The sequence below is a fragment of the Ixodes scapularis genome, unplaced genomic scaffold, assembly GCF_016920785.2.
Source record: "Ixodes scapularis isolate PalLabHiFi unplaced genomic scaffold, ASM1692078v2 PGA_scaffold5__190_contigs__length_132052651, whole genome shotgun sequence".
In the NCBI taxonomy this organism is placed as follows: Eukaryota; Metazoa; Arthropoda; class Arachnida; order Ixodida; family Ixodidae; genus Ixodes; species Ixodes scapularis.
In genome coordinates this window covers 73,290,572-73,315,689 of record NW_024609880.1, presented here as the reverse complement: position 1 = coordinate 73,315,689, position 25,118 = coordinate 73,290,572, and the positions used below count along the sequence as shown (strand labels likewise).

General features: G+C 48.2%; 1 protein-coding gene across 1 annotated transcript in view; it reads left to right on the top strand.

Moving 5' to 3' along the window:
• Positions 1-25,118, top strand: part of LOC8040786 — a 741,318-nt gene that overhangs the window by 136,910 nt on the left and 579,290 nt on the right. The window contains exon 2 of the mRNA XM_042294075.1: positions 22,837-22,952. The gene's annotated coding sequence lies outside the window, so the exon portion shown is untranslated. The remainder of the gene's footprint in view (positions 1-22,836; positions 22,953-25,118) is intronic.

Genomic DNA, 25,118 nt, shown 5'->3' with positions numbered 1-25,118 from the left:
TACTAAAACTCTCTAGTGACACTGTTTCGACCGGCAGCGTGAAAGACGCCGTGGCAAAGTCATTTCCCTCGATTGCCCAGCCGCCCTCTATATATAGGGCGGCAGCTCGGTCGTCGCTCGAGTTCGGAGACGTGACCTGTCGAACGATTTGACCGAGGCTTAGGAAATTGAGCTCGTGGACGTTGCAGCGACGCCGTCAATGGTATACACTGCTCCGCGCGGTGCATTTAACGATGGTTATAAGCCTTCTTTTAGTCAATTCGGTCGGTCATAAGTGCAGTCGGTTTCGTGCTCCAGTGGTAACGCAGTCTCGGCGGGAAAAAGGCGTCAATTTTCATTTTGCCAGAGGCGTCCTCCATCCCTTTGGCCGGATTGACTGTTCAAACTCTTAGCTACAGTTTGCACCCTGTTCTCCTCGACTGTTTTGAGAGGTTTACTTTTACTTGCCTCGTGTAACTGCGGGGTTACGCAAGAGTGAAATCTCGTAGTTAGATGTTAATACTAATTATTTGGTCTCAGTAATTTTTTTTTTTTTTTACACGTGAAAAGGTATGATGGCGATCATTTACTTAAGAAATGGTTTTCTACGTTTCCTATTCGACTCATTTGACGTCCTGCCCTGTCCAGGAGATCTGTCAAAAGCACGATGGACCGTATTCGTGTTTAGTTTTCTCCTCGTCAATAGTCAAAAACAAAATATGGGAAGTAGAAGAGGTCACTTTGACAGACTGACGTCGTCTGCTCCGTGATCCCACGTAAAAGAGAGCAACGCGCTCGCAGGAAACAACGCGTTGTTTTCGGCGGTGTTCGTTTCAGCAGCGTCGCGAGCACGACCAAATTAGAAAGACAAAGCGACGGAGACAGCCAAAAGGGACAACTCCGCCTCTTCGCTGGACCCGGCCGGGCGGGAAGAGAAAGAAACGAGCTCGGTCTATCAGATCAGACTGTCTTTGGGTCGCTTCTCTTGTCACGCAGCTCTTTATGCTTTGTTTCTTACTGCTTCCTCTATTTATATTTTTTTTTTGTCGTTTTTACGGCGTATCTCGTGTCAGGGCTGCCCGTCCACTGATTGGACGGTCGCTCTGAGGTGTTGCTCGTCGTGTGTCGCTTCTGACGCCTCCGAGGCGTGGGCAGCCGAGATCGACTAGGGCCGACGTGGGAATAATTGATTGGGTCGCGACCATAGCTTGCTCCGAACGGGGAAGAAAAGGGAAATGTCTAGAGAGAAGACATAGAGAAGAAAGTAGAATTAGTGGGGTGTTTTCTGCGGAGCAGTGCTCAGGGTTGATCTCTTTGGCATCTTTTTTGGGCACCTGCGTATGACCCCGAATTAGATGCTCCTGGTTCGCTTCCTTCCGATGTACGTCCATTTGCTCGAAGGAAAGTCCCGCTTTCAGATTTCTTGAAACGGCTCTTTATATGCGCTTTAATATACGGATGGCGGTTAAATTACTCTGTGCAGTTTAACTCAACGAGACAGTAGGTTTCTTTGCGAGCACACAGACACACATACAGACACACACACAGGGAAAGAGAAACTAATATTGGCCATTTCTGCTGAACTACAGATTTCAAACGCCTTGTAACTGGTAAAGCACATCTCTATTCCTCATCCTCCGAACACACTGAAAAATAACACTGACTGGGTTCTGAATGGCTCTGCTACCTCATTTGTGAGTCTACCGAAAATCTCCCTCGGAGACGTTGGCGAACTGAAAGCTCACTGGGTTACTTAAAATCGTCCTCATTTATGCATTTGTTTTTCTTTGTCCACTTGTTATGGTTCTCCACCCATACCGCGTTGCTAATCAGTACGGTAAACAGAGTGAACAACTTTACTTTCAGTTCTACAGCCCCCCCCCCCCCTCTCTCTCTCTCCCTCTTTATTTGTGTATGCAATAGAGAGAGATCTCTTACCGTGACTATTGCGTCCGAGTTTTGTCAGTGTGGGTTAACAACACTACCAACAACATCACCGTGAGTAACAAAATAATCATTTCTTCTGCCGCGGGAAACGCTTTCATCCACTCTCGCGTCTATATTATGTGCGAAGTAATTGCCAAAGTGACTCACCAATCCAAATATTAATAACCGTGCACATAGGGGTACGTCCAGGGTTGGGCAGTATCGCGATACAAATGTATCGCGATAGTATTTCAGAAATACATTTCATATTGTATTTCTGTATCGCGATACATTTCTTTCACCAGTATCTGTATTTCTGTATCGAAATACATTTGGAATGTTTCTTTGTATCGCGATACAATCGGGGAGAATTGTATTTCGTTACATTTCTTGAGAAATACCTAATCCCCACCCCCACCCACCCACCGAAAAAAGATATACAAGTCCGACCGCAAGGGTCAAGGAATTGCTGGTGCATTGTTACTATGCTGATCAAGGCTCCTTCCGATTCTCCAAACTATTTTTCTATGCATCCTCTTTTCTCTTCTGAGAAGTGATGCGTAGTCGGATTCTCGAACCAGGTGGCGTGCCAAGAGTGAAGTCAGAGCATCTTCTGCCGCAGGCCCTTAGGAGGGATTTCTTGAGTCATTGTTTGCTGGCATCCAACGCCCGTGCTAACCGTCTCTCTTGCCTTAGCTTATACATAGGGCTCCGTGTTTTCGGATACATCCGAAAAGCTCCGAAAAACACCCGCCAGTAAAAGTTTCAGGAATTCGGATTTAGCCGATAAACTCCGAATTGCTATGTGCCCATGCTCTCCCCCCCCCCCCCCACACACAGACACACACACGCGCACACACACACACACACACACACACACACACACACACACACACACACACACACACACACACACACACACACACATACACACACATACACACACACACACACACACACACACACACAACAAAAAAGTTTTTTTTTTTTTTTGCAATATGAGCAGCGCAGGATTAATGGTCCTGGGAAAATGACACCATAAATATTTTCCAAGCCTCGGACCGTTGTCAAAAGGGAGTCTTACGGCTTGTCTCGTCAAGGTTGGTTCAGGGAAACAGGTCATCGTACCATTCGTGTCACGACAAAAGCCACTCTTTTGGCTTCCAGTTTGGGCCATGAGGTTTGGAATTTGGAGAAAGGAGAGGGTATGTTTCTGGGGGTAACAGTGAAAGCTATGGACCGTAGAGAGTGTATAAAATAGGGAAGAGGGGCAGTTGAAACTTCTCTATGACACCCTTAACCACTCCATCTTGCGCGGCCGCGGGGTAGATGGATGACTACGAGCTTCCTTGCGGCTACCTCCGGCTGTGTATTGATTTTAAGGTATCGACGTTTATCAAAGCCACACTTGTGTGCGACTTCTGTCGTGGGACAAATTAATATTGCCAATGACATCAACGCCAAATTCAACCGAAGAAATCTTAATTGAAACAAGCTCGTCTTATTTTTTATCTGGCATACGTTTGCATCGGGTTATTATTTATTATTTTTTTAATGGGAAACACTGCGAAATTAATCTCCGAACTTTGGAGAATTGGGAATTTTTTTTACCAAACATTCGAATAAACACCGAATGTTTGGTAAAAAATAAACTTCGAAAAACACCCTCCGAATTTTACGAAAAATGAACTCCGAAAACACGGAGCCCTACTTAAGGTATGTTCACACCATGCATCTTTTAGGCGCGCAACAGTTTCGCGACACTCAAGTTTCACGAAATGTGTGCGTTCACACGTACCGCTTCACGTGCAACAACAACACACACCGATGCACAGTTTTGAGTAAGCTCCGAATCAGATCGCTATTTATCTGGGGACCTGCTTGGCGCATTTTATGCAATCAATTCACTTTAATCTTTTTTTCTCACATACTGCACTACTTGGAGCGATCTCGCGTGTACGCTAAGCCGATTGAGGCGGCAACCTGTACGTGCAGGACATGTGCCGGCGCCGAGCCCGTACGCAGGAAGTTCATTGCCAAAGCTCCTATCAATGCACATGGTATTCATAGAAACGCTACGTGCCCAATCTGGTTACTTCTCGGCGCCCATGTCTGCCCCGAGTTTACTGTGCCAACTGTTTCAGAGAGCGTACATGGTTTCACGTTCGCTTGTAAACAAAGCAAACTTGGTTTCAGTTTACTCGATGGTCTCTTATTCGGCGGTATCGTCGCGACAACAACGCTATGAGCACTATTCTAATCTCTCCAACTCCCGCTAATTGTCTTCGTCCATTGCTGGATTTTTTTCCGATATGCTACTCACTTTTCTTTCAGTGGTGCTTGACATGCTTCCGGAAGCGCCGGCAGTATCCATCGTTCGTGGTTTCGGTTTTTTTTTTTATCGGATTTGGCTCGGCTACAACATCGGCAGTGAAGTGGTCTTCTCAAACAGCTCGCTCCCCCCTCAAAGGCCACGTGAGAGCGTTTCTGAGCGACCATTGGCGGCGCCCTCAGAGTGATTGACAGGACTCGGCAAAGTTTCAGCAAAAGCTCGCTCCAGAAGCGAGGTGTGCGCGCAACTTTCTTTAGATGAGCGCGTCCTTTTCGGACTCGTTCAGGCGGCGCAACCATTTCGTGAAACTACATTTCGCGACACTAGATGCGCGAGAAAAATGCATCGTGTGAACGGGCCTTTATACAGTACACCCAGCCGGGAAAGCTGAGTCACATTCCGTTGCAGCACGAGCCTGGCGGTGGTTGACTTGAAATAGTAGGATGACTCACGCAGTAAAGTTCAACACATATTCGAGTGCGTATACGACTGCGCCCGAAATATTGCACGGCTTGAGGGTACGTCATCTGCCTACGTGAACGTGATCGCCGCTTTGGTGATCGGAAACCCAGGAAGAAGGCCAGACGTAACCTCGCTGTGCAGACCCAGACTTCGTACACCTGTGACCCGCCTCGAGCGCGCTGTTCCTTTAAGAGCTCGCATCTGTGCCGGCAATATCAGGACGCAATCCACGAGGTCTCTGTTTGGATTATGCAAAGCGAGACTTGAGGATTGCAATCCGTGTGTCGCTGGCGGAGGGTCGGCAGGAAGGACCTATAGAACAGGGTTGCCACCGTATCCTTTTTTCAGCAATAACAGAGGATAAGACATCTGTTCCCAGCATGCTTCAGGTATACTGTTCTTTAATACAGCAGCGGGGTAAAGTTTCATGTTCTAGGCCACACCTAAAGATAAAGAATACCAGTTCATTTCACCGTGACGTCGCGCGATCAATGTTGACAGGGGCGTCCTTATTGGACAGGGGCGTCGTGACGTTTTGATGGGATTTAGGGTGACATAAAATTTATTTAGTGATCGAGGTCTTTTCGCATCCCTCGTCAGACAGACAGAATGTCAGGAAAGGGACCGCGGTCAGTCCTTCATGGATCGTTTTCTTGAGCCCATTGAAGACTCCTTGTCGTCCGAAACCCCTACCTTCAAGGCAAAGCGCCAAGCCTACGTCAAAGTAATTTCGGGATCAAAAGCTTCCACTTCAAACTTCATCTCAGTTGGCGTCTCAAACAAATTCGAAAAATGTATTGCAGTATCAGTATTTCTGTATTTGTATTTCTGCCCTCCCTAAAATGCATCCCTGTATCTGTATTTCCAAAGGCTTTTTGCCTCTTTTTAAAATGTGATTCCGATACGGTATCGCAATACATTTTTGCAGATATATTTTAGTATCAGTATTTTAGCTACTATTTTAATGTATCCCAGTATTTGTATTTTCAAATACCTTTTTGAGTATTTCTGCCCAACCCTGGCCGTACGTCACAAACATGGCCTAAGGTTTCTCACCATCTCCTTTGATGTATGTTCGGTCTACTATGAAGTTACAGTGGCAGCGGTTCCTCTCGGCGTAACCAAAAACTCAAATTAATATTTAAAAACCTTTTTCTTTGTATTTTTTCGGAGGGCCTCCCAAACAAAAAGCGGCTAAAAGGCAGCTTCACGTGGTTTGCGAGCAGCCGACGTATGCGCGATTGGGGCATCGATTTGTTCCATTCTTGATCTCAAGTGTTAGTAGTAGCAGCCGATTAAGTTAGTTATCGTAACGTTATCTTGACCGCGCGCATCACCGAAGTATACTAACCACTACATGCACCGTTTCGGCTCTTGCGCGTTCCTGCCCGCTGTCTCTGTACCCTTATCCCTGGATGTATACCCATGGCAGTGCCTGATCTCGTATTCGACACCATCACTCCTCTTTTCCGCGCTTTTTTTTTTTTCTTCTTTTTTCTTTGCTTTTTGCCGATTTTGTTTATTCGGATTTGAGCGATTTTCTAGTCGTATTCCGAGAGCCAGGGTGGCGGAAAATCAGGAGAAGAATCCGGGGAGAGGGGCCCGCTGGGTTCGCGTCCTCGGCCTTTTCGGGCTCGCCCCACGGAGCATGAGCCCGTTCCCTGGCCCGGGGGTTGTCTGCGGTGGCCGATCCTTTCCTCGCGGCCCGAAGGGCCGACAATGGGCCATCCATCTGCCCTCTCCTGACATCACCTGCGTGGACCATTACGACTGCAAAGCCCGGAAATATATCAGGCTCCCAACCCGCGGGGCTTCGCTCTTCGCCGCGTACGCGGGTGGGTTCGAGCAATACCGCCTTGGAGACAAAGACCCGCGTATGACGTCATCGTTTGTGGATCACCGACCCGCTCCAAGCGGCGAACGCACCGAAGCTCGACGATCGTCGCCGTCAAGATGGCAGACGCGTCCGTCTTGGCGTCGCCGCGTGCTTGCGTCGCACTCGTTGTCTGAGACGCCGCAACACGCGCTGGCGGCGACGCTGCGTTGATCGACTCGTGATGACGTCTAGAGGGAGAATGGCCCAGGCCTTGTCTTCTAGGCGATATTGGTACGTGCGGCTGGCCTCGCTGTGTGGATCGCCATGTCTGTGGCCGCTCGCGTTATATTTTTTCGCTTTCTCTCTTATTGTTTATATCTCCAGACTCGAGCGTGTGTCTTGCGATTTGTCACTTCTACCGCAAAGTATAGGGCATTACGTTTCGTGAAAATGAACTGTCACACCCAAAGAAATCGAGAGTGAGGTGACGTTGTTAAAGAGGGGACCCCTGACCGAGCGACAGGTCCACGCTCTTGTAGAGGGTCTGACCAATGAAGGGAGACAAAGACGTATGACGAAAACAGGAAGAAAATTTAATTTGGTTGTAGTTGGAAAGTTAGTTACTCGGCATACACTCTGCACAAATCGCTTTGGTAACACTGGATATAGCGCTTACTAAAACAGGGTTCACAAATGAAGGTTTGCGGATGCTGATACAATCACCAATAAAGTTACTACGATTAGCCGATCAAAATGCAATACTTCCAGAAAGTAACATCGAGTGCGAAATGTCTCATATCTGGCGTTTCGATGGTTGACGACGTCTCCCGGCGCGGTCCGTCCAAGAAGTTCCGGCGGTTGGCTGGCTTACTTTGAACGGGGCGAAGCCCTTTGGCCTCGCACCTACTTCTTGAGATGGCACGCACGCACTCGATGGAATGCCCCGTCCTCCACGTGGGAACGCGTCTCAGCTCGGAGCGTGGAGCGAAATCTTGCGTTGCAGAGCCTCCTGGGTTCTATCCCCACCCTCGCTTGTTTCGATCTGGATGAGTTTCGTACCGGCACGCGTTCGTGTAATTACTACTGCGTGATGTACGTTAAAAACCGCAGGTTAGCAGGCTGTACTGCACTAGCTAAATTTCTCGTCTACAGCTAAAAGACCGGTCACCCATTGATGCGTACCAACATTAAGGCTGTATAAATATCCACGCAATACAATTAAAACCTAGCGTAGGGCCGTTGACAGAGTTTTCGTCGCCCCGCTCGACGACGCAATGCGTCCGTTCACCTTCGAGTCTCTTCCCGCATTGCCTTTTGTTCTTCACACTCAAACCCAGGTTCGCGCAGCAAGCCTGGAAATTCCCCTCCCCCGGACGGTCACTGCCCTGCTGGTCTGCCCTTGCCGTTCTATATGGCGGAACCCTCTAACGTTCAACGACCTCTTGACATATGCTTTGTGCCTTGTTTGTCTTTGGGCAGGGTCAAAAGAAAACATGCCTCGTAATATTTATAACTGTGGATGACCCAGACGAGGCCGTCTGCCGCCTATGGCTTCGGGAGTAACCCAGTCTCGGGCAGTGAAGTTCATAACCGAGGGAAATGCTTCTACCCCCCCCCCCCCCCCCCCCCCCCCCCTCCCCGAGCCTAGAGGGGCCAGGTGGGAAGAAGGGAACCACCGAGCGAGGTGCCGAGAGACACTTCTCGCACGCGTTGGGGAATTCGAAGATAGGGGAGGACTCCGGGAAACCAGTCGGCAGTCCACGCGACAGACATTCCCTCGCCGACCTTCGTATACTATCCTTTGCCGTCTTATATGGCATGAACAAGTGGACGTATTTAAGTAAACTGTTAAGAAGTGACGATGAAACTATAAAGTGTGTACACAGCGCGACACTGTTTGCGCAAGAAAGCAGTCGCATTTTGTTTCTGTTAAAATTGAATTGTTGATGTAAAATCGACTAGTGTATAGCGGAAAGTCCTCATTCGTGGCAGTAATCGAAGTACTCAAGTTTGGTGGTGCCTGTGAATACTCTGTGCGAGAAAAAACCAGAAAAGCGCCAATGTCGTGGTGGTGCTAACAGCGTCGCGCAGTGTACGTACAGGAGTGAAATCTTTTTGCATTGTTACGATTGAGCCAGGCATCCATCAGATAAATCTGAGGGCGGCCTATCCGGGGCACCCTACCTTCCGTGCTTCTTTTTTTGGCCTCGTCTATGATGGGAGTCATATTCCTTGTAATCTATGACACGGAGAACTACAATAACGGACAAGTTCGTGTCGTCTTTTCCGTTCTAGCCAGCTCGCCTGCATACTTTCGCTTTTTGCAATTTATATTCCTTCGCGGATTGACTTGTGAGATACGTGACCACCCTTGGCGCATACTGTCTCCATCGCTTTTAACTGCTCCAAAACACGATGTCCTTCTCTTGTGTCGGGCCATCTAGAGAGGGTCGATTGTGCTGTGTGAATTAAAGGACGTATCTGCGCAACGTCTGTTATCGTGGCTTGGAATGACCCTAGCTTTCACGTGTTCCCCTTCTGCAACATCGGTGACAAATCAGACAAGTCAGAATCGCATACAGGGTTGAGCCCGACACACTTCATCCCCAACAGTACCGCAATTCTAGAGATGGCGGACATGTTTATATTAGTCCTGCACCAAACTGGCCTTAGAATTTCGCGAATAAAACTTGAGAAAGATGCGAGGAAAAATCGCGGTGAATGTGGAAACGGGATGCGGGGAGACACGCCGAACCGTTCCGTCTATTAATTCGTTCCGACGTGTTGCAATTCATCGCCAGGCGCCCTTCGATCTGAACGAATGAAATGGAGTTAACCCTTGCGGAAGGAACTGGACCTGCACCACAGCGTGTACGTAAACCGAGCTCCGTAGTTAGTTGATGGCGACGCGCCCAACACCCAGCGCGATAACAGAAACAGAAACGAGCCAGACAGAAGCGATCCGATGCCCGGAGGGTCGTGATTTATCGAGTGGTTTTTGGTTGATAGCCCTAATGTTATTACGCGGGTCGGATTGGGGGAAGGGCGCTGGGGGTGCGAACTGCAACAGCTGGATTCTTCCTCCTTGCTTCTTCCATCGTCCGCCTCGGTCACTAGGCGGCGCGCGCGCTGAAGGCTAATTAATATTTAGTCCTCGGCGCATCGACTGCGACATGACATTCACAGCGCTGATGCCGTCGCGGCTTTCATTACACTAATGAAAGCGTTCGCGTAGCCTATCGGGTGTCTTGCGCCACGACGCGAGTTGGACGCAGTTTTGACAGGACGACGTCTCGCTGGCTTCGTCCCGCGGTTCGCCGCCCCTACCTAAATACGGGTTTCGATCGTCGCCGATCTCGGCCCCGCTGTTATCCCCGCAGTTTGGGCGGGGACGCTGTTGGGCCCTGAAGAAGGGGAACAGTGTGGAACTCGCAGATCGGTCGATAGATGGATAGATAGATAGATGGATGGATCGACGTAAACGGCTGAACACTAGAAATTGAGCGGCGGCTTGCGCCACCTAGCTAGTTTTTGTTGGTTTTGTTTTTAATGACAACAGTTAAGTTTTATTAGATAATAATTGAGTGTCGCCTACACTCTAAGAAATTCCTGCGCGTCTACTTACCCGCAAAACACTCAAAGAGCCAATCTCTGCGATCTACAAAATCAGCTCAGCGAATGATGAAGTGGAACATCCGTTTAGAGCTAAAACTAAAGTCTGCGCTGGGGCATTACGCAACGCAAAGCGTCATGCTTGCATTGCGTAATGCCACAGCACAGACTTAATTTTCAGGTCTAAACAGATGTTCCTCCTCATTATTTGCGTAGCTGATTTCGTAGGATCGCAGAAATTGACTCTTCGAGTGTTTTGCGGTTAAGTAGACGTGCAGGCATTTCCTAGAGTGTATAGCGTTTGCTTTCGGACACGGTGTGCTATTTGCATCTAATCTTTGATGGGTTAGAGTTTTCGTTTTCTTCTGGAACGTTCAGTAAATTTTCCGCGAACGTAGCTCTACTTCTTTTAAGTCTTGTGGGATGTACGCTAAATAGAGAAATAACCAAACACAGCACAGTGGTAACCAAAATGAAATTTTCAAAGTTAAAAAAAAAAAGTTTAACATTTTTAGTTTTTTAGCTGACAATGCTGACAGATTGCTAGCTTTCGTTACCCCGGGGCACGGTGTGTGCCCCGGGGGCTCGTGTGGTGACGCGTTTTGCACCGAATGGTCCGGGCACTACAAACAGAAATGCAGCCGTACTTGATACAAAATTAAGAGCTTCACCAAACGTTTAAATGTCGCTAAATTGAAGGTGCCTGTCTCGCTGTGCTGAACAGGTCTGGCAAGCCGAGTATTCTGCAGGGAATTTCTTAAAAACGAGAACTGTGTTTTTAGGCCCGGGTAAGTAAACTATGTATCGCAGAAAGCTCAAACTTCGTGAGAGTGTGACGCTGGCGGTTGGGGATAGAACGCGAAAGTTTCACAAATTGGGGAGGGGGGGGGGGGGGTATATTTATACAGCCTGGAACTTGGTCTGCCTCAACAGGCGACGCGTCTCCCAGCTGTAGATCAGCAATTTAGTAGTGCAGTACAACCGCTAGCCTGTGGTCTTTAACGTGCACGATGCAGTAATGATACACGACCTCACTCCGGTGCGATGCTCATTCAGATCGAAACGGGCAGGTGTGGGGATTGACCCCGGGATCCCTGGGTTCTGCAGCGCAAGCTTTCGCTCCACGTGCTCCGAGCTGGTGTGCGCTAGCCCTCTCGGCCCCTGATCACCCCCCCCCCCCCCCCCCCGAAAGTTTGAGAACATCACGTTACCTTGACTTAAAAAGATAATCGATAAAAACGAAATTTCTATTTGAGCCGACGTCCACATAGGCCTAATATCTTTACAACAAGAAGTGACACTGTGGGAGCAAGTAGCATATATTCAATAAAAAAACAACAACTTGACAACAGTTTATTTTTTGTTTCTTTACAGACATTGATATTATACAAGCTCCCACAGTGTCATTTCTTGTTTCGACGATATCAGGCTTAACTGGACGTCGGCTCATAGATAAATTTCGTTTTTCTCAGTTATCTTTTTGACCCAGCTGACGTCGTGTTCTCAAATTTTCGCGTCTTATCCCAATTGCTAGCGTCACATTCGTACGAAGTTTGAGCCTTCTGCGACGCTAAATTTATCTATCCGAGCCAAAAAACAAGGTTCTCGTTTCTCAGCAACTCCCTGTACCTTAAAAGATTTTCGAATGCAAGTTCTGTTTGCATGAAAATCGAACGGTTTATGTTTGGCGTCCACACCTAGAAAACAAGGTGCGTGCGCCTCTCCCCCACATACGTCATCGCTTGTGGAACCACGCAGCGTATATCTCGCGTCAGCGTCGCTTCCGGCGCGTCTTTTGATTGAAGAATAGTGGGTAGACCTCAAGACAGCTTGCTTCGAGGTCTACCCACTACCCTTCAACAAGAGGAATCAGAGCTCAACATTCTGAGGTCACTACAACCCCGCAAAAAAAGCAGAGGAGTTTGCGCTCCGTATATGCTCCATGCGTCGAGCACGGCCGTCGGGTAGACGTGTCCTGATCTATTCACTTGTGACGCAGACTCCTCGTAAAAACCTCACGTCAGATAAGACGATCGGTCACAGGAGCAGGTTCTCCGGCTCGCGTCTGTTGCGGCTACAGTGTATAACCTTCTCCGGGCGAACGGAGAGCTGTGGAGATCGATCTCGGATTGGCCTTCCTCAACCGCTGGATCTTCCGCTCTTCCGCTTGGTTGGAGACTCCCCTTGCCGGAATGCGGTGGGCCGATGGTAAGCTCGGTTCCCGCGTCTTGTGTTGCGTGTGTTTGCCAGCCCTTGCGTTCGATGAGCAGAGAACCGGTAGCGGGAGAATTACGTGCATGCGCATGCGCGTCCGCTCGTGTTTCAGGCATCACACCAGAGCGGCGGCGCCGGCTGCGAAGATGACAGATGTTACGCACTTCAAAATAAAGTTTTTTTGTTTGTTTTTTTTTCTTTGCGTACGCAGGGATTACCGTTTGTCGATAAATGCGTTAGTTTGAACGCGGCGACTTATACAGGGTGTCACAAAAGAAAATGTACACGCTTTTTATTTCCGCAAAAACAAACTAGGCATTGCCAAACGCTCATTCTCCGCCCAAAGCTAGAGCTAGAGGTCACAACCAGATGCCAAAGTTTCAGCCCGATCCGATAACTTAATCAAAAGTTATAAGTGATTTTCTGAAAATTTCAATGGGAAAATGGTGCCCATTTTTGCCAGTTTTCGGTTTCTGGTGCCCCCCATAGAGACCCATGTATTCGAAAACTTCGTCGGCCGCCATTTTCCCATTGAAATTTTCAGAAAATCACTTATAACTCTTGATTAAGTTATCGGATCGGGCTGAAACTTTGGCATCTAGTTGTGACCTCTAGCTCTACCTTTGGGCGGACAATGAGCGTTCGGCGATGCCGAGTTTATTTTTGCGGAAATAAAAACCCTGTAAATTTTCTTTTGTGACACCCTGTATAACGCATGTCTGGCAGGAGTTGATGGACGCTACGGGAGTTTCGGCTACCCTCTATCCGACTACACGTGCTGCTCGCTATAACCGACATGAGATTTGCACCATTGGCTACGTGCCGTAGTCGCTAGGCGTCGCTGACCAACTGACAGCGCTAGGCGTCACTGTCAGTTGGTCAAACGCTCACTGTGACGTCTGTAGTAGGATGAGTTCTGCTCTCATCGACGGAAATAAGAGCAAAGTCAGACTCTGGGGCACTCTGACAGTGTTGAGGAGCGTGATGACCAGGCTTCCACCGTACCTTGTACGCACCATCGGGCTTGTCGCACTCTACTAGTAATCTCGGTCGTGACGTCAGTGATAGGAACCGAAAGAGGGCGCCACCGAAACATATTGTCGTCAATATACTCCCTTCTCCCTTAAAGGGGTGATGCAACAATTTTTGTACTTTGCGCAAATACCGTAAAGAACGGACCTCCGACGTTAATGACCTATAAAACACGCGTTCGTTTTTCACCCCACGCAATAGAAGTTCCCGACAAAAATTAAAGAAAAACGAGCAGCGTTCATCCCCTCAACTCGCAGCCAGAACACGCGGCCACGTGATCTGGAGCCGATTATATGCCGCCAGGGATGGGCAAAATACATGCAAATATGTATCGAAATACAAATACGAAATACTTAGTCAAAAATATATTTAATTCCAAATCGAGTTACATTTCGTAAAAAGCATTTGAGTACAAAATACAAATACAACCAAATGTATTTGGTCTCCTTCAAATACTTTTCCAAATACATTCCTCAAAATTTGCGTCAGCGACTTTAGGGCACCTGCAACGGATTTCTGGGTATCTCTATTTAATTTTGCATCGCACACTCGGGAGTTTGTGTGCGAGGCTCTAGTAACGTAATAGAAATATAATCACAAAAAGATGTAACCAGCTTGGACGTAATCGGTGAAAAAAGTACAGAGCTTCAAGCAACTCTTTTTGTCGATTACATTTTGGTATAGATCAACAAAGAACCGAGACGACCAAGACGCGCAGCACTAGCAAGAGAATTTTTTATTGTTGCAAACTCGCACCAGTTACGAAACTCTGGACGACCCGCGCATTTGCAATGTTCCAGGCAAATATATGGATGGAAATCAGGCTGGAAAGCATCACAAGTTGTCACAGGCCCTTATTTAGCCAGTCTGCCTGTGAACGTCGATTTCGTCCCTGTTCTTGCCCTGGAATAACACCGTAATCACAAAGTCTCTAAACGCTTGTGCTTGATTGAGAGACACTGCATTCGGTGCAGAACGTAGTTTTTTTTTTTTTTTTTTCCTGCTCTGGACACGTCTTAGGGTGAGCAAAATGAGTCGTGACAATAAATTTGAGGGATGCATTTTCGCCCACAAAATTGTATTTCGTTACAATTGTATTTGAAATACCCACGTTTTAGTATTTAAATACACACGTCAAATACATTACCTAATTTGTAATTAAATACAAATGCAAAATACATAAAGTATTTGAAATACGTATTTCAAATTTATGTATTTGAAATACTGCCCATCCCTGTATGCCGCCAATGTTGATCATATATCCACGCGCTGGGGTTGGCAAGGCACAGGACACGCGCTGAGTTCCAGACATTGTTATGGCCCGGCTACTGTCGTCGTTGCAGAGATTGGACACGGGCCAGTGCCCGAATGCTTCTCGAGCTAGTAATTGTCACGAGCCCAAATCGACTGTCCACGCAATGCTCGGGTCCAATCTATGAACCGCATTCAAATATCGTCACTTGGGTGTACTGCGATCCCCACGTTACGTCATCGCATTTTGCAAAGGAGAGATTGAATGAAAATTATCGCTTTTGTCGTTGAATTTACACCGCAACAAAAAGTTTCTTTGTCAGTGGCGTTGCGTGCGAGTATCCTTGAGTTCCACATGTGCCAGTAAGCTCGTGTAAAGTGAAAAAACATTCCAACTGAATATCGTTGCACCGCCCCTTTAAGCTGAGACTGCAGCCGATGCCACAAGCACGAGAGCTGGATGTCGCTGCATTGATCCGTTCTTCAGCAGAACGAGCGCTCGCGCTAGAAATGCACCTCTGAAAGCCAGGAGCGCGGGCTAGCTCCCGCTCGTATAGCTTTGGTTGCAGTCTCAGCTTGGAACAGGACTGAGGCCTTCCCGCACATAATTCTGTCACTGCAGCGGACACCCTCTCTTATAGGACGTATAAAAGCACTGTGACCAGGGCTTTACTCTAACGCAAAGGTAATACTACCGTAACTTTGGAATAGTGATATCGCACGCCAGTCGCATGTGTGGGATATGTGCGTAGTGTCTCGTTGCGTTTTCCTTGTTTAGCGGTGCGTTTTGAGAACGTCATATTTAGATGTCCGGGTTTCCTTTGACGTGTGGGCGCATGCGAACAGCGCTGTTGCGCTCGGTGTTGGATGGAAAGGGCTGTGGCAGAGGCCAGTGAACTCTCGCAAATGAGAAATTCCCTTTTGGCCCCGCATGGGAAATCTAGGCGGCGTCGACGGATCGGGTTTTCGCTTTCTAGGCGTACTAACGGACCTCCGGAGCGTTATTGGAAGAACCGGAAATCCCCCCCCCCACTAGCGATAACTTACACCTCGAGGCCCAGCGCAGGCTGGTGGGATTAATAAGCCGGGGTTCTCGGTTTTCCGCATTAATTGATGACATTCCTCGCCGCGTGAAGCCCGATTTCCGCCTTCCTCCGTATTCATGTCAAACTGCGTCAGAAAGTGTTGGAAACTTACGCGCGTCTACGAAATACGAAGCTGAATTCGAAAAGCGATGACAGAAGTTGAAACCGGCACGATAATGTCGTAGAAAATACAGTGCTTGTTTCGCAACTTCAGCGATAAAGTTCGTAAATTATATTTAAATAAATAAAATGAACAGGCCTAAGTGTAATAACGTGTGTACACCTTTAGCGGAGATTCTGTTTCAAAGATGGGGTGAAATGGCAGAAATTGCAGTTCTCACTTTGGAAGAGATGGAAGCCTGAGGTACTCCGGTAGTGTTTTCTTCCAGCGTGAGCATGTTGACACGCGAGCATCGGGAAACCGCGTAGTCAAGCAGGTGAATTTCTCGCGGGTCGAGCCAGTCACCTGCGACCAGTGTTGTAGGCATTACCGAAAAGAAAAAGTAACGAGATGCCTTACTCGTTACTTGCCAATAAAAGGAACGTGTTACCGTTACGTCTAAGAAGTGAAGCACGTTACTTTTGCGTTAAGTTTTTTTTTTTTTTTATGCATTAAGATGTTTTACTTTCTTTGACGTGGCATGTACGCATAAGTGCGATATTTCAACAAACATTATGTCCATCCAGAAACTGAACACAAATGCCTTATCTTGTTAACGATTCCACCTAAACACTCGGAAGAAAAAACGCAAAAAACACCCGCAAGAAAAAACACTAAAAACGAATATAGCTTGGCGCCTAAAGCACTAAAATTGCAAGTTTTTTTAAGTCTTGGGAAGAATATGTAACGAGTAACGTAACTACGTTACACGTTACTCAAGATAAGTAACGAAAGTACGTTACCCGTTACTGTTTTAAACAGATCTACGAATACACAAATAATTCGTTTTTTTATTTATTTATTTGCGATTACGCAGTGGGATCGCCGTATTTCGAGGGAAGGATGCGTATTTTCGTTCACTTGTAGATCGATAAGCAATGTAAAAATACAAGCGGCAAATGCTTTCAACCTTGAAACCGTTGCAGTGCTCCTTTCAACTTTCTTTTGCTTTCATACTGACGCTTTCTCCGTCCAACCACGCTCAGATTGGACACGAATGCTGTCGCAGCACTCTCGCCCAATCTGTGCACTGGCCTCCTGTCGGTGACGTCGAAACTCCAGCGCTCTGGCCTTGTTCTCTAGGACGAGTTGCCGCCGCAGGCCAACACCACTTAGAAGACAAAGGCCTGCCCATGACGTCATCGCTAGTGGCTCCCCGACCCGCTCCAAGCGGCTAACGCGCCCGTCTCTTCGTCGCCGCTTGCTTACGTCGCGCTCGTTATGTGACTCTGCAACACGCGTTGACGGCGACGCCGACGCAAGGTAGGCGACGCTATCTGGATCCTCTAGTGATGACGTTTGGGGGGGGAGGGGAGGGGGGGTGTGGGGAGGGGGGTAAAGTGGGGGGGGGGGGGGGGGGGGGGGGGGGGGGGGGCTGGAATGACTCAGGCCTCGTCTTCTATTCGCAACTCCAGCGCGCCGCTCGCCCTCCCGCGGACGAACGGAGAACCAGAGGAGCGGCGGCGGCGGCGGCGGCGCGGAAACGGTGGCAGGGACTGTCGGCCTTGATGTGTGAAGCCGTTTTAACGAAAAAAGTGAACGCGTTAAAAAAGGAATTCTTGTGCTCCGCCTTGCAACAGCCTTGCACGAAGGACCCGGATGTCTAATTTTATTAGGGACTTTTCGTGTATCGCATACGCTTCGGATTTCTGGTCTTGTGCATGGCCGCCAGCTCAATCTGTACTCAAGTGACGAAAAACGCTCCCACTAATAATGAAGAACTCTATAGTACGGTCTACGGAAAGTCTATTTTTTGCCATAAGTGGGAGAAAACTCGTCGCGCAACGGTATGTCGAGCAATACAAAGCGGGAATGGGTTCGCGTTTTAAGGCCGTTACAAGGAACATGACCATTTATTCCAAGCACTTAAAAAAGACAGAATACCCGTACTTGCTTTCAGGTGATTACAAAGCAAATAAAGAAAGGCTAGAAGCATTTTAAGCGGTTCTGTGTTAGGCAGCCGTTTGTGACGAGAGCTTAGAACGCGCAGTTTTGGCCAGAGGGACCGCAATGTTGCAAATAACGCGGTGCAAAAAATGTACGGTATATTAAAATATTTTTTTTTGATAAATCGATAAATAAAACCCCTAAACACGCCGGCTATGTTAATAGGCAGTTTTTGCAGAGCGTACGACACCCCTAAACTTCGTTTGGACGTACAGCGCACTGACGTTCAACCAGTGCTACCAACTTTCACGAGCGACTTGTTAGCCGAGTTGTGCAACTTTTTAAAATAACCCAAGTAAGTGTGAATGACTGTAAAAAAAATAATAATAATCGGGGTTTTCTTGGCCCTAGTGCAAAACCTCGTGTTTTTTTGTTTTTCGGTACTCTTTGATCTGTACTTTAGCTGTTTAATATCTTATAATTCGTCATCAAGCCTCTCGTAAAAGTTGGGGCCGTCAGTTTGACGTCGATGGGCTGCACGGCGAACTGAAGTTTTGGAGTGTCGTATATGTGCCAAGAGGTGTAAGGACTACGACATTTTTTTTTAGAATGATGAGCACGGCAACGCTCCTGGCGCGCACTGAAAATTGTACTTCGAAGGCACAGCGCGAGCCTGCGGTTATAATGCTACACCGCACGGTAGCCTGCGATAAAAAACTTTCTATCAATAACTATAGAGCAGTTTGATTACGTGTTGCAATACGCTAACACCGAGACGGCGAGCAGCGAGTTGTGAGCCTGTGACGCGAAGACACGAATACTGTGAACGCTGCTCTTCCGAAGCTTGACGGTCAGCGTTCTCGGCTCTTTTTTTTTTTAAAGAACTAACGGCGAGGCAAAGCCGCAAACATATCTTCATCGCCCTCAAAAATATTCTGCCACAAACAGTAACCTGGCCGGTGCCTAAAACGTGCTCGCTCACCCCAAAGCTTCGCAATTTGAGGTTTCTGCAACTTTTAAATAACAGCATGCTCGTTTTCCTAACGTGCATCAGCATCTACGTCACCTGTAATATGATCTCTTCATAACCGCTTTGCATTTGTAGACCAATAAATAATTTTTAGCGCGCTGAACAGCGTCAGCGCGAGCAGGCGCGCGGGATATCCTGGAGAATCTATCCCCGTCTCTTCCGCCATCTTGGAACTACCGCCCCGCCACCTATAGGGCGTTCGAGTTGCGAATAGCTGACATTGCGCGGGTCTCCGAAGAAGAGATCCGTCTTCTGCGGCACCCCGGAGCCGCGAGCGTGAAGTCGCTTGTCGTCCTCGCCGTCGTGACGCGCGTGAGAACGCGGAAGCCCCCGTCCCGCCCATCTCCGCACCCCGGGCCGGAGCCTCGGGGTGCGGCCGCGAGGAAACCCGTCGCTCGTCACTGGGTCCCTGACAGCAAATTGGGACGTCGGCACGCTGGGCGGGGCACACGCGCCGTGCCCGAGCTCGCCCGGGCCGAAGACGACGTCGCTGCGACGCGCGGGGCTCGGTGCAGGGCGCGGCTCCCGGCGACGGTCGCCAGGGCGAGGTTCGAGCCCGCGCGGCGCGCTGGGCTCTGATGGCGGGTCTCGCTTTCCTCGGCCGAAATCTGAGAAGGGACAGGGCGGTCGTTTGCTGTCTTCTCGTCCTCGAAGTTTCCTTGTGTTGTGACCAACACTACTATACACTGTTGCAATGTTTTTGAATCTACAGACCAGTGAGCGATCTTCACTGCCCAGCACGAGCTTGCTGGTCGCTTTGGAAAGCGAGTAAATCGTGTGCCATTCTCACAAACGCTGAAGATAGAGCCGGCCAGATGCCCTCTCTTTCCTATATTCTGTACTCCCGAGCAACGTTTTGTTGCCACGCGGTCAAAGCTATGCACCTACGGGTGCTTGCGCAACTAGAGCGCCGATTAAAGCTGCACAAGCGCACTCTTCACTTTTGAAGTGCTGCAGAAAGTTATCCGCGGGTATTTGACACCCTTCCAATTTTTGCAAACACGGAGCATAGCGCGCGGTCTTCATTAAATCGTGTTCCGATCTTCATCGTTGAGGGAACTAGAAACAGTGAATTCGTTTCGGCTGTTACTTTTTTTTTTTTACTTGTTTTAGTGCTCACCTTGTTTGGACAACAATTACCCTCTCATAATCCCGCACCCAGAATGTATTATTACATCTATCACGGGCTCCGTCAAACATAATGGTATACTGGTTCAGTTCGTATTTCATCGGAGTAGCATCGGCATACGCCATGTAAATTTACTCGCCCGTATACGCGGTGTTCGCCATTTCGATTATTACCTGCTTCCTCGATCTGCCAGCCGAGGGAAGGGGGGGGGGGGGAGTGGTGCCAACCCCCCTCCCCCCTTCCCCCCCCCCCCCCCCCCCCCCCCGCACTCACACACCTTTTAATACGGTAGTCGGGTATGCCAGGGAAAGCGAATCGTACAATGAGTCCCGGTGTCGTTACTGCTCGATCGACATTAAACCCTCTATTATTTTTTTGTATATATATATTTTTATTTTTCTTCCCTTTATGCACGTTAACCTGCATGTGGAATTATTGACCAAACTGCGGACGGCAATACGCGTCCGGCCTCGCGCGTACCGGCAAAATTGAAATTGCCGACGGAAATCACTTTGCACCTGCGTCGCCTGATGACTTTTGCTTCGGCTCCGGCTCGGGCCAACCTATTAACGGCTAGCGGTTTCCCGAGGCTCTTAGTCTTTCGTCGAGGCCGCGCTTTCCTGGCCGCCGGCGTCGTCGACGCTGCCAGAGGGCGTGGCTCTGTTTGGAAAGCTACTTCCCAAATGGAGCAGCCATTTTTTTTTTTTCGTGCCTGCATGGAAGCGAGTCGGAGGGGGGAGAAATTTGCGAGGATTAGCGCGCCGCTCCTAGCCCCCCGTAAATGATTGCATTTTCCGCCGTCGCGACGTTTGTTAGAACCCCGCGCATGGGAACGGGGGCGGCGAGAAGGAACACCGAGAAGGATTCCAAATGGTATCATTCTTCGGGCAACCGTCGAGGCCGCGTGAAAGTCACGTACGGTATGGTTTAGGGTTTAGTGTTGCGGTTCGTAAATTGGAGCCGCGTGAAAGGCGCGTTTGCGGTAGCCCCCGTTCTCACAGTGCTCACAGATCGTACAAAGGACGGTCTGCAGACAGTGGGGAGTTTTAGGGAACCGTTTTCCCACATCCGATACGGTACCAACTCCGCACATGGGAGTCTTCTGGGGCAGCGCATGCGCAGTGCGTACCGGAGGGCCCATCGTATACCGTATCGTATGTGCCAAGACGGTTCCCTAAAACTCTCTACTTTCTGAGACCCTCCTTGTGTGACGGTCGCAAACCGTATGCAGACATGCTGGAAGGTTTATTATATTAGGCTGCTTTGAAGATGCCTGAGCCGTGTCCGCGGATAAATCTGTCCTTATGTCCGCAGAGAAACTCCGTGTCTTTCGTGTGAGGAGTGCGATTGCGGCTTTAGGTGATGTCGTTGGAACGTCTTGGCGCACCGTTGGGTCGGGACGCGTATTTGGTAGAGCGTGTGGACAAAGGGGATATTCTTGCGCCCCCGTTGCTCCTGAGGACGCAGTCTCCGAGCTTTTTCTCATTACGCTTTAAGGCACGGCTCCCCAAATGGTTGCAACAGTAACAGTATTATGGTAGCACTATGCTAAAACGGTGCTGTTAAATGGCAATTGATGCTGCCTTTACTTTCTTTTTATCGTTTTTGGCGGGCAGGGTATCTCCAACACCCGATTTCACACTTTAATAAGAACACAACAACGACAACTAAGTTCTGTTTTGTCGAAATCAGCGGAGCTGGATTTTTACATCTTTCTTTTCTTAATTGCGCGCGATGATTGTAAACAGATTTCCCGAATATTCGAAGGTCGCCAACTTTCCGAGCCATAATTTGACCATTCTGGAAAATAATACTATCTGAAACGCATGTTCGTGGGCGAAACGCGACATAATTTTATTTCTGTTTTCGAATATAAACGCAAGCTCCGGCGCAACTGTTAAAAAAAAAAAAAAAAATGTTTTACGATGCTTCCGCACCGTGCGTGTTTTGATCGCTAAATACTGCAAAGTTTTAGTTCTGTCACCAATACATAAATGCATCCGCACCCAGATCTTCTGGCTCTATAATAAAACTAGGATATCACCGAATGACAGAAATTAGGAGCTGTAAAAGTTAACTCCTCAATGTATTCGATAGGTCATAGGGCATTCACGCCATATAGGGGTCAAAACATAAAGCTGTCAAAGCAGGTCGGATATTTTTTGCCTGTGGTCGCAGTTTCAACGTCTAGACGTCTTTTTGGAGAATTAATTGCTCCTGGTATTCTACTAGAATAACATCGAAAACTGTCCGAGCTTCCGGTAGTGTGTAATAAACACTGCTGTTGCGCTCAGCCAAAATAACATGCGTAATACGACATCATTAATTATATTTTGACCATAAGTTGCCCCGACGTTCCCGAATGCCTTGTCACGCTTATCATTGTTAATGGTCGTAAACAGACGGTCCGTGGTTTTTAGCAGATCTGCGATTGTGTTGCACTTGTATAATTTCCTTCGGACGTTACGTACAGAAAGAGATAAGAGATTTTGGATTTGAAGAAATTAGTAGTCACAAAAATGACGCTGGCTACTCCACAGTGAAAGAGAGAGAGAGAGAGAGAGACATCGGAGATGAAGATAGAAACAAAGAGAAGAAACAAACAGAGTAGCAAAGCAAAATGAATGAGTGCTGTAATACTTTATCTAGTATACTGCGAGTGGCACAGACGCGGAAGTCCAGATGAAAGAAATTTCCTAATGCGCGCTCGTAAATTTTGTGTTCGGGGTCGCTGTCACATTTCCGTCTATTATACAGTGTTCTTTATCCGTTCCAGGATACCTCGACATATATTTACTGAAATCTGAACCGATGTTAAATTGTCCTAGAGCGAGCCGAACTGCCTCGCGTCTGCTTTGCATATGAATGGCGAGAATGCGGATTAATGCCTCTCTTTAATCGTCTTCTTCTATCTGTTGCAGTTTCTCGACTGGTCTTGAAAGAAACTCTGAAGAGCACAGACTGTGACCGGCCCTGGGTCAGGACCCGGGTTGGCCGGAGGGACGTCGATGGCGTCCAAGTTGACTTTGAGATCGTGGTAAGTTCCCGGTTGCTGCCTTGTGGTTTTAGTGGTTTGGTTCTCTTTTCTGCCATTATGTGGAGCTCAAGTTCGTCTGCTTCTTGAACAGGGGTTGCGGTTACGTCAGAAAGCCGAGTTCTAATTGGCTCAGATTGGAAGGATGGTGAGTAGACGTCGACGCAGCTAGCATTCGGGTCTACCCGCTATCCTTCCAATCGGAGCCAACCAGAGCTCGGTGTTTTGACCTTAGGGAAAACCCAGCGCCAAAAGCAGACAAACTTGCGTTGAAAAGACGAGAACGGCAGGGAGAGGCTTTGGTTGTCCAGCCTCTAGCGCGAGCTTGCTGCCTTCGACAGCGCCTTGGCGTCTTGTGCACCTCGAGCACGCGCGCGCGAAGCTGAAGCACGGCTGAAAGCATAGAGCGCACGCTGGAAGCAGGGCGTTCAAAAGACAAGCTACGCAGTTCTCATTCTGTCAGTGATTAGAGATTGTGTAAAAAAAGAAATCTGAGAAACGTTTAAGAGAAATATTTGAAAGTCGCATTCGAAATATGCTTTCGACGGTATTTACAGTTATTATTTTTTTTTAAATTCAGTTTATTCGACAACGCAAAAAGTGATGCTTGTCAAACCCATCAGAGCCTCGCCGGCTTACTGCATGGAATTATAATGTAATTTATAGGTAATGACATCACTTTTCGAAAGTCAATTGTGGTCGCAAAGCCATTGAGGTAACTCGTGATATTGAATTCGTAGTGCTTATACTCCATCTTTCAAACATCTGCAGTGCAGACAAGGGCATGGGCACGAGCGCGTGGCTTTGGAAGGCGCCTCCTATGCAGGAGTTCTCGTACAAACAGAAGCATTCTGCTGAGCTAGGCTCACGCGCTTGTGCCTTTGTCTTTACTGCAGACATTTGTGAGATAGAGTATTTTGACCCTATTTGCGAAATTGAATTGTTTTTAATTCCTCTTCGGAGGAAGCAGTCTGAAATGGAATGGCATTTAAGAGTGCTTGAATGCGATCGCAGACCACTCAAACTGTTATTATTATTTTTTTTCCCATCTGTAAGTAAAGCATTGAAGTGAAATTTTGAGATTCTATTTTTTATTGTCTAGCTGTGTTCGCTAGGCTCCTATCAACAATCAAAGCTCAACAGGGGTGCAGGTAAACGGGCATTGCTTAAAGGGGCCCTGCAATGACTTTTTGACTGGTTTTAATTTGCACCGAACCTGAGCGCACTGAACGTAGTAACTTAATCAAACTTTTCTTTTCTCAAATTTCACTTTATTTTAAAAGTTATAGGCGAATTAGAATTACAAAAACAAGCAAAAAATAACATCCTTCATGACGTAGTAGGTCCTGACTTGAGTGGCCGTGAACTAGAGGAGGGGGAGTGAGCTCATCGAGCGTCCACGGTTGCCGCACTCCGGGTCAACGGCTCGAGAGGGCGCCACTAAAGCATATGTTGGATAGGCTCTATGAAGCGGGCGGCTGGGGCGGCTCGCATTGCATTTTCTGCGCGATTAAAGACTATTTCGGCATAACACTTCATTGGACACAAACGACAGCAAACACGGGGTAAAGATCAGTTCAGAACAAGAGCCACTTCGCGCTGCCATGCCGCCAAATGGCCAAATCGCCAGCAGGGCCCGCGCCGAAGGCCTTCGGAACGCTCGGAACCGGTCGGATCGTTGAGCCGGTATACGACCGCAGCGCCGCCGCGTACATCCGGGGCTTTTCTACGCTGGCCGTTCGTCGTAGCCTCATCCCACTAGTTCTTTCTAGTATGCGCCGTTTTTTCCGCCGCTTGGTGGCGGGTGTGTCGACGGGTCTTTTCTTGTTTCCGTACTTTATAAACTGCATTTGTTTCTTTTCTGATCTAAAATACTGAACAAAAACTTCTTTTATAAATAATTGAAACGGTTCGCGGCCACTTATATTTTGTATTTCGACAACGAAAAAGCTTTTAGCGGCTCTGACCAGTAGTAAGCCTAGGACCAAACACGTCACATTTTGCGCGCTTTCGGTACCGCGGGTCGCCCTCGTCGGTGGAGGTGGTTTCCGCGTCGTCCGGTTAAAATATGACGCACTGATATTTAGTTACTCTCTCCGTGCCCGCTGGCTTGCCCGGACCCCAAGAGACGTGGAAACCGCAAAAAAAGGTAGTTGCCTAAATATGATT